Here is a 10,016-nt window from a genome sequence, read left to right on the forward strand (position 1 = left end):
ACTTTTATACAAACTCCAAGCCATAAAACTCCCAGATACGTATATAAAAACCTTGGACGCATACCTAAGTAAACGATCTTTTCGTGCAAGCATCCCAGGAGCCACATCTACTCCACGTAAAATATTAGCTGGTGTACCACAAGGCAGTGAACTTGGCCCCATGCTCTTCAATATATATGTCTCTGACTTACCGAAACTGCCCAGAGCCAACATCGCGTGTTTTGCGGATGACACCATGTTGTATGCTAGTTCAACTCAATCGCAACAAGCAGTCAGGCGCCTACAAGAATCACTGAATCTGTTAGAATCGTGGTTTACAGATTGGAGAACAGCTATCAATGTCGACAAATGTGAGGCGATCGTCTTTACACGCCGGAAGGTACCGGCAAACCTACCTCAGCTACGCCTCTTTAACAACAATATACACTACAAAACCTGTGTCAAATACCTGGGAGTCCACATGGATAAAAGCCTAACTTGGAGCAAACAGGTATCGAATAAACAAGCACTCGCGAATGCAAGACTGGCAACTTTATATCCTCTCTTAAACCACAAGGGAAGTCTAAGCATTAAAAATAGCAAATTACTGTACACAGCCTGCGTGAAACCCATCATGACCTATGCGGCTCCAGCGTGGGGCTACGCAGCGAAAACGCACTTAAATAAACTGCAGGTGGTGCAGAATAAGGCTCTTAGAAAAATCGCGCATGTGCCTAACTATGCTCCCATGAAGAGAGTACACACAGAGATTCGCATAGACACCATGCACGAACAGTTTATTAAACAAGCTGTAGCCTTTTATAAAACAGTGGAATCACACACAAATCCCCTAATAAACAGGCTAGGTCGTTATCACCCAGAAGATGTACGAAAATACAAAAGGCCAAAGCATATTCTATGCGAGAAACCGCCCTGAACGAGTCGAAAAATCACCGTGGTCCGCACCAGCACTGATTGGCTGGCCGCGCGCAGGGGGCGTGGCCTCGGGGTAGCTGTAGCTCGTTGCGGACTGTTCAGAAAACTTCAGGAACCAAAAACTTGTCACGCATCGATTCACTAAAATGTAAATAACTTCTGCAATATTCAACGCAGAAACAAATAAAAAACACCAAAATAATCAGCAGAAAACACTCGTGCCGTCATAGTACATAACTGCGCCCGGCGCATTGCAAACACTTTAAGATAAACTGTTAAAAACTCAGCGGCATCGCTCAGCTTTAATTCTACGAATTTTTTCCCTCTTTCATTATTAGTGTTATTAGTGTTTTAGTTCTAATTTTACAACGTAATTTCTCTCCCTATACCCTGACATCTTTACCACCAGGAAGTGCTTCGTCCCCCCCCCCCCCTGCGCCGCCAGGGGAGCTCACAGAGACGCCGCCCACAGTGCCTGTCAGCAGGGGAGATGGCACCAAGATCCTGCCATGGTTCCCGCAGCCACATAGTGCAACAGCCACGTTATCATGCCCTTCCAATTTATTTTAGTGCTTCACTCTTTCGCATCCTAACATCCCCCCATAGTGTATATCAACATCTCCCTAGTAGTTGTAATAATAATAATAGTCAACCATCGTAAAAATTCATTCCCATTTTCTCAATTATTGCACAGTGACGCCAACCACAGCACCAGTGCTTCAGTGCTTCATAGATGCTGCATTGGCATGCCAATGCCAACCCAGTATCCCCCCCACTCCTACTAATTATAGAGTGTTGTATATATGTGTTTCTACTTTTAGTTGCAGGTCGCGCCAGGAGTTCCTGCCGCCCTCGGTGTCACCGAGGCAATTGTCAAATTCGCACAACCCTGCTGTGTACTTGCTCGGAGAGCACCAACATAGCTTTTCCAGGAATCCCACCTGGAAAGGTTATAGCCTACTATACCTCTTCCGCGTCCATATTTTCCCATCGGTCGCGCTAGCTTTTCAGATTACAGGTAACAGGTTTCCTCCAGTGCGTCGCTGGTTTACTGTTGCCTAACCCTTTGCTACACCCCATAGGCTGTAGGAGTGCTAAGTTCGCACTACTACAGGCTTTATCGCGCCAGACGCACGTCGCCATGACTCCTCCCCCTCCCTCCCAGGAGCGGGAGGAGTCAATGGCAGTTTTATATTTGTCTACTTAAGCGTATAGGTCCCACCTGGCACGCATCAATTCCCTCAAGTCAAATCATTCCCATTTGGTTAGCAGGGCTCACAAACACTTCGGCTGTGTGAGACTGACTTCAGCGTGGAGGGGCTGTGGTCTAAAAAAAAAAAAAAAAAAAAAGTCCCGTCTCACTCATCTAGCGACAGCGGCACAGCTCAGACCTACGATGCCCCCCAAGACGAGCGGTAAGGCAGCCAAAAAGGCGGGCAAGGCCCAGAAAAACATCTCGAAGGGCGACAAGAAAAAGAAGCGCAAGAGGAAGGAAAGCTACGCAATCTACATCTACAAAGTGTTGAAGCAAGTTCATCCGGACACTGGCATATCATCTAAGGCCATGAGCATCATGAACAGTTTCGTGAACGACATTTTCGAGCGCATCGCGGCAGAGGCCAGCCGCCTCGCCCACTACAACAAGCGCTCCACCATCACCAGCCGCGAGATACAGACGGCCGTGAGACTGCTGCTGCCCGGGGAGCTGGCCAAGCACGCTGTCAGCGAGGGCACCAAGGCTGTCACCAAATACACCAGCTCCAAGTGAGCAGGTCTGGTGTGCACATGCTTACATAAACGGTCCTTTTCAGGACCAAGAACATGATCATGAAAGGAAATGCTTCTGCTGCTGTTCTACAATTCCCTCAATCCCTATGATAGTAAATGTAAGCTTAACCAAGGCAGAAATATTTTCATTAAAAAAAGTCTTTAAGACGCATGGTTTACTGGCTGAGATATATATATATATATTTTTTTTTTTTGCTTACTTCTGTGGTCATTAGTACATTGCTACAAATATATTTATATATATAAAAAAATAAATAAAAAAATCCTTTCTATTTAATTTAGTTAGATCATATATCAATATTAATGGCAAAGACCAGTTGCATCGATTCACTTTGAAAATAATTCCATTTGTGCTAAAACTGGACACAGTAAAAAAAAAAAAAAAAAAAAAAAAAAAAAAAAAAAAAAAAACTGAAAAAAAAATATATATATACACACACACACACACATAATTCGAATTCATATTATGCTTAACTGCGTTTGAATTTGCAATCATGCACAAGATGTTTTGTACTTCGAAGTAAAAACAACATAATGTACTATTTAACTACCCACAGTACAAATGGATCCAAAAAAAAAGTGAATTTTCATGCAGACGAAAATGCTTACATTTATTCTATTTATATTAAGTACCCATTACTAACAGCTTATACTGGGTGGAATACAACAGTTGACATGATTTTACTTATATGGCAATTTAATATTTAACCAAAATTAATGGTAAACTAATATTTTAAAGTGTCATTTATGGCCCCTTACCTTCAGCATGTTTGCTTCCTTGCACACAAACGAGGACAAACACATCACCCAACTGAAAAAAAAAAAAAAATTTCACTTGCATCACAAATAATTTAAAATTTTTCACCACATGAAGTAAATATTTCGCAATAAAAAAAAATATAGCCCTAGGACTCGTGTGCACACCTTTTCTTCCCCACATCGCACACGCAAACAAAACTTCCAAATTATTACAAAATCACTCGATTATTATACATACATAAACACACATGTATTTTCCGAATAAGTGAGAAATGCAGGCCGATGAAAGTCAAATTTCGTTTCGGAAATTAAATCTCGCACAACTACCGACACATAACCAAACTTGCGTACATTTACATAGCATTAACCCTCTAAATAATAAACAAATGAAAGCAGAAAAAACAACATCGCTACCCACCGCGCGCGCTCCTGGCGGCGGGAGTAGGAACTACTTTGCACACAGACCGACATAGCCCCCTGCCAAAAACAGTAAAATAAATAATATATATAAGTCTTTTGGCGGGAAAAAATTTCTCAACCGCCTGGGAGCACCCTAGTGTGTGCCTGTCTTTAGGTTATGTTACTTTTAACTTCATTTTCTACAGGCAGACGCGAGGGTGCTCGCCCATTATTTTTATTTTTTTAAATTCTTTCCTACCTTTGGTGTGCCATGCAAGAATTTATCGTCAAAATGGCGGCCCCGAGTGCAAATTTCTCGTCTGCACTGCTGGCTGGATGATTATGTGATGTTTTGAAGGAGGGTGTTTTTTTTTTTTTTTTTTTTTTTTTTTTTTTTTTTTTTTTTTTTTTTTTTGTTTGGATTTTGTGTGAGGGGGGGAGGGGGCTGGGCTAGCTTTTTTTTTTTTTAAATTTTCTAAACATTCATCTCTTATGTAACAGTGTTCAGCATTAAAAAATTTAAAAGAAGAGGCACTTACTCATCAATTTCAAAACAGCCTATGAAGAAAAATAAAAAAAAATTTAAATTCATTCCAGTTTTATACATTCATGATTTGATCACATGTATAACTTTTCTTTTTTATTACCTTATTTAATTTTATTATTATTACTACTATTGCTGCTACAACCTAGAAGATACCTCAGTGATACTAATACCTGCTGGTAAAGTTAAAGGTTTCACCTTTCTTTCTTTAAACATATCACAATACCTTTCTTGAGTTAAATATTATCTAATGGCTTTAAGAAGTTATGGTAATGTTCATCAGTTATAGAGTGTGGGTTTGTGTGTGTGTGTGAGAGTGTATTTTGAAGAGGGCTTTGGTGGTTGGGATGGTGAGGGTGGTGGGTGTTGTGTGTGGGGAGGGGGGGGGGAAGTAAAAGAGTGTTCATTACACGATTTCTCCTGTTGTTTGTAACAATCACACCTGGTATAGCTATTTCGAGTGGCAAATACAAACTGCAAAAAAAAAAACATCTATATCATTGCCAACGGCCAGCAGTCCGCCCCGTGCTCGCGTGGTGAGCGGACGTGTGCGACGCGACGTGTCTCGTGCGCTGTTACTCTCCTGGTTTAGTGCGAGAGCGAGTTAAGTGTCGTGCGGCTTACACGTAACGTATTCTAAAGGCTTCTTACTGACTTTCGCAGGACCATCATGGCGACTTGCCAACCGACCCCACGAGTGAATACCCTTCGCGTGAAGTGTCAAACCAAACCGCTCGCGTTGGACTTACTCCGATGGCTCGACGAGACCCTTGGGCTGCAGGATGACGAAGTGATTGCTGTACAGGTCGACGGACGCCAACGGTGCATCTTTGTGAAGTTGACATCACTACTACACTGCGAGAGGATCATCCGAGAGACCGGCGGAACGTCTCAGATACACGCAGCGAGCGGTGAGTCACTACAAGTAGACATAGAACTGGCGCTAGACAACCTGAAAACCGTCAGGGTCGTAAACATTCCCGTGGAAGTACCAAATGAACGGATTGTTTACTCGCTCACTCCGTACGGAAAGATACACACGTGCGTGGACGAAATGTGGGGGGTGTATCGCAAGTTCAAAGCCAAGACAGGGGTACGAATAGTGAAAATGGAACTCAATCACAATATTCCCTCACAGCTGGTAGTCGATGGGCATCACGGGTTCGTAGTGTATGACGGACAACTCCAGACCTGCAGTCACTGCTCGCAGGCGGGACACCACCGCGCGGCCTGCCCCACTCTTCCGCGCGAGCGGTCGGGCGCGCCGCGCACGTGGGCGCAGACACTGCAGAGTGGCGCGCAGAGCAGTCGCTCGACAGAACCGCACGAAGTGCGGGACCGGCCCACCACCTCTGGGGCGAGCTTACATCCGCCGGCACAAACTCTGACGTCAGAAGACAGGGAGGAGAGGCCTTATGAGGCGGTCCCACTCAAAACTCTGCTGTCCACCATTACCGCATCACCTCTTGCTCCGACTCAACAGGACATGCCCGCCCCGGATATACGACTCGATACGCCCATTGACATGGAGGATGACGGAATGTCCGAATGCTCACAGGAGGCGCACTCCACCAACCCCCGCTCAGGCAAAAAGTCCGGTGGGCGTGAACGGCCCCCGAGCGGGCGCAAGGACAAAAAGGCCCGTCATGCAAGTCGCAGTCCAAGTCGCGACACCGCCCTACCGGACAGCCCGCGTTCACAACGTAAATATTCACTCCGCATTGCCCAGCATGCGATCGAGCAAATCAAGGGGGGCGCGATCAGCATAACGGAACAGAGTGGGGGAGGGAATGACGTAGCTAGTAGCAAAGACGTAGCGGATGACTAGAGTTTTAACAATTGCCACTGTCAACATTTGTGCAATTGAAGCTCCTTTCAAATTTCATGCTTTACACAGCATTGTACGTGCGCACGCTATCGACGTACTATTTTTACAAGAGTGTGCGCTAGAGCGGCTACCATATTTTGACCAATATAATGTGTACCCCAACATCGGCCCTCAAGGGAGAGGAACCATTGTTGTCACAAAGAACCATCTTGAACTCACGCACATCAGAGCGCACGCATCTGGGAGAATAATCTCTGGCACACTCATAGCGCTCAATCCCTCCAGCGCTACTGGCAGGAGCATCATCGGACAATGTGTGAATGTCTATGCCCCCTCTGGCTCTCAGCGTCGAACAGAACGCCAGGAATTTTTTCGCCAGGAAATCCTTCCATTTATAAGGAATGATGGCACGGGTCTTATTCTAGGTGGAGATTTCAATTGTATAATTACACCCAGTGATCACGTTGGTGGACACTACCCCATTAACACGGCACTGCATGAGCTCGTTACTGCCATTGATGTGGAGGACATGGTCGACATTCTTCAAGTACCCACACCACATTACACCTTTCATGCCTATTCATCTAGTTCGCGCCTAGACAGGTTTTATATGTCCCGCACGCATCGACACAACGCGCGATCATATGATGTGGTGCCAGTGGCTGTCACAGATCATTACATGGTCGTTTGTACTGTGGCTGCTCCGGAGGTTTCACCCACACCTGGGCGTAACTACTGGAGACTACAAACACGCTTGTTGGGTCAAACTGAAGTGGACAATGATTTTCATCGGCGCTGGTCTCATTGGTTGCGATGTAAACAGAGGTACGCGGACACAGCGGATTGGTGGGATGGCTGCGTCAAACCAGGTCTGGCCAAATTATTTAAGCACCATGGCGGGCGTTGTAGACGGGAGCAGGACTCCCTTCTCTATTTGCACGAGAGGGCCCTGCGGGAATTAAGTACGCATCCAACCGCAGTTACCAATCCGAGGGATCAAGCCCGTCGCCTTAAGGAACGGATCATCGCCATACACCGAGCGAACATGGAAAGTCGCATTGTATTCAATAACACCAAGAGTGCGCTACAGCAAGAAAGGCTTAGCATTCACTCCCTCATGCGAGATCGGAAGAGGCGTACACGAAGGCACATCAGCTCGGTTGTGGACGCGAATGGCACGGTCGTAAGGGATTCCACAACCATCCTCGCAGCATTTACAAGTAGTTACGAGGAACTCTATGCGGACCACGACGTTGACTATGATGAAGGGACGTCATTCCTCGATGTGTATGACAGCAGCCTTGACGACATAGCACAGCACCATCTGGAGGCCGACCCAAATGACGAAGAGATCACACACATCGTTCGGAGGGCCCCAAAAACCAAATCCCCTGGTGTGGACGGTATCCCCTACGAATTCTACCAGCACTATTGGCCAACGATTCGAGAGGAATTTTGCGAAATGGCGCGCACGGTCATTCGACGAGGGCGTCTGTGCAGCACGCAAACAGAGGGAATCATTGTGCTCATACCCAAGGTACCACAGCCACGTGAAGTAGCCCACTATAGGCCTATCACGCTTCTGTGTGCTGACTACAAAATCATCGCACGGGTGTATGCCAATCGTATTAAATCAGTGCTGTCTGATGTCATCGGGCCGGACCAACATTGTATTGTGCAGGGGACGTCCATCACACATGGCACTTCTGCGCTCCGCGATGTGCAGCTCCTGGCGCGCACAACGCCGGGCGCTGTCGCCCTCCTGAACATTGATCTTGAGAAGGCTTTTGACCGGGTGCAATGGAGCTTCCTCGACAGGGTGCTCGAGCACCTTTGCTTCCCTCCGACAGTTCGAGCTGTCCTACGCACGTTCCGTGAGAACCTAACCTCGAAGATGTCCATCAATGGTTGTTTAGGTGACAAATTTCCGATTCGCTCCTCTGTCCGACAAGGGTGCCCGCTCTCGATGGTACTTTTCGTCCTTTATATTGAGCCCCTTATAAGGAAATTTAACTCTACTCTCTCAGGACTGAGTATTCAAGGGAATCCTTTAACGTGCATTGGGTATGCAGATGATGTTACGGTCATTGTGCGTAGTGACCATGAACTCACGGCCGCTCATGCTATTCTTGAGGCCTTCCACAAGGCAACGCATGCAAAATGCAACTTCGCGAAAACCAAAGTGTTGAATCTGAAAGCAGCGCCAGATGTGATTGTGCCACAGCATTCATTCGTGTCTACGGATGCGATCAGGACACTTGGAATACTTTTCACGGGTGACATCGGTCATACCATTCAAGAGAACTGGGACGGAGTGGTGCGGAATGTTCGTGGTAGCCTGCTTGAGTCACACCTTAGAAACCTCAACATCATCCAACGTGTATATATCGTTAACATGTACTCCCTTTCACAACTCTGGTACATGGCACAGGTGTTCCCCATGCCAGCTGCGATTGCAGCTCAAATCAGGCAATACATTGGATGGTTTATCTGGAAAGGATTCCTCTTCAAGGTCAGCCGCGATCAGCTGACGATGCCTGTCAGTAAAGGTGGTCTCGGACTCATTGAGCATGAGCAAAAAGCACGAGCCTTGTTCCAGAAATGCGTCATACAACGTGTCTTACAGGGTGGTCGCTCCTCGGCTTTGTACACAGCCGCATGGGGCGCCAGGGAGCGCCTACCCCGACACTACAAGTCCGCCGCCGATCACCTTCGCACGACGATTTCCGAACTTCCCGAAGGTACGCATGTCTCCACAAGACAACTGTATGGTTTCCAGCGACGAGCAACACCCTCTGTGCCGAATATTCAGAATAAGATCCTTTCTTTGCGTTGGCTGAACATATGGAAAAACGTTTCTGATCCTGAATTACCTACTCATCTCCGTGCCGAAGCTTTCACATTTGTCAACGACCTGACACCCACCCTTTATCGCAAGAAACGCATTGCGTTATCCCAGGATGACCACTGCGAACTCTGTGGCTACCGTGACACCGCCCTCCATCGCATATGTGCTTGCTCATTCTCGCGCCCCTTGTGGGAGTGGTGTAAAACCAAACTTTCCAGACTGCTCTGCCTACCTCCACGGGACGTGTGCGCGGACCGCATGTGCTACCTCGACATCACGGCCTTCCCTACCGTGAAGAGGCGGGCGGCTGTGTGGCTGATGGCGAATTTGATAGCTTTTGTGCTCAAAACTCAAGTGCCATACTTCTTGCGGGACTTCATATCCCAGCTACGACGTGACAGATGGTCTATGGTTAAAAACAATACGTTAAGAAGGAGGTTTGGACATTACCTTTTCATGTTTTGAAATTTGTACAGATGGTGTGGGACTGTGTTAATCCGCAGGGGCGAGGTATCAGTATCGTGTAACCCATTTGTGCTGACTGTAATCTGATGTGAGCTGTAATGTTATGTACATGCACATGATATCACAATAAACTAATAAACTAAAAAAAAAAAAAAAAAAAAAAAAAAAAAAAACGATGAACACACCGGTTCTCGTCCGATCACCGAAGTTAAGCATCGTCGAGCGTGGTTAGTACTTAGATGGGTGACCGCTTGGGAACACCACGTGCCGTTGGCACTACTATTTTGCACCCTACAGAAAAAAATTTTTTTTTTAATAATTTCAATTTTAAATTTTTTTTTCCCCCACAATCACCACATTTCCCCCCCCCCCCTAACACACACACTCACTCTCTCTCAATCAATCAATCAATCAATCAATCAATCAATCAATCAATCACTCACTCACTCACTCACTCACTCACCCACCCA

General features: G+C 46.3%; 1 pseudogene; it reads left to right on the forward strand.

The window, feature by feature from the left end:
* Positions 1-9,713: 9,713 nt before the first annotated feature.
* On the forward strand, positions 9,714-9,812 carry LOC134543934 (5S ribosomal RNA; annotated as a pseudogene).
* The last annotated feature ends 204 nt before the right edge of the window (positions 9,813-10,016 follow it).

Source organism: Bacillus rossius, unplaced genomic scaffold (genome assembly GCF_032445375.1).
Source record: "Bacillus rossius redtenbacheri isolate Brsri unplaced genomic scaffold, Brsri_v3 Brsri_v3_scf25, whole genome shotgun sequence".
NCBI classification, from domain to species: Eukaryota; Metazoa; Arthropoda; class Insecta; order Phasmatodea; family Bacillidae; genus Bacillus; species Bacillus rossius.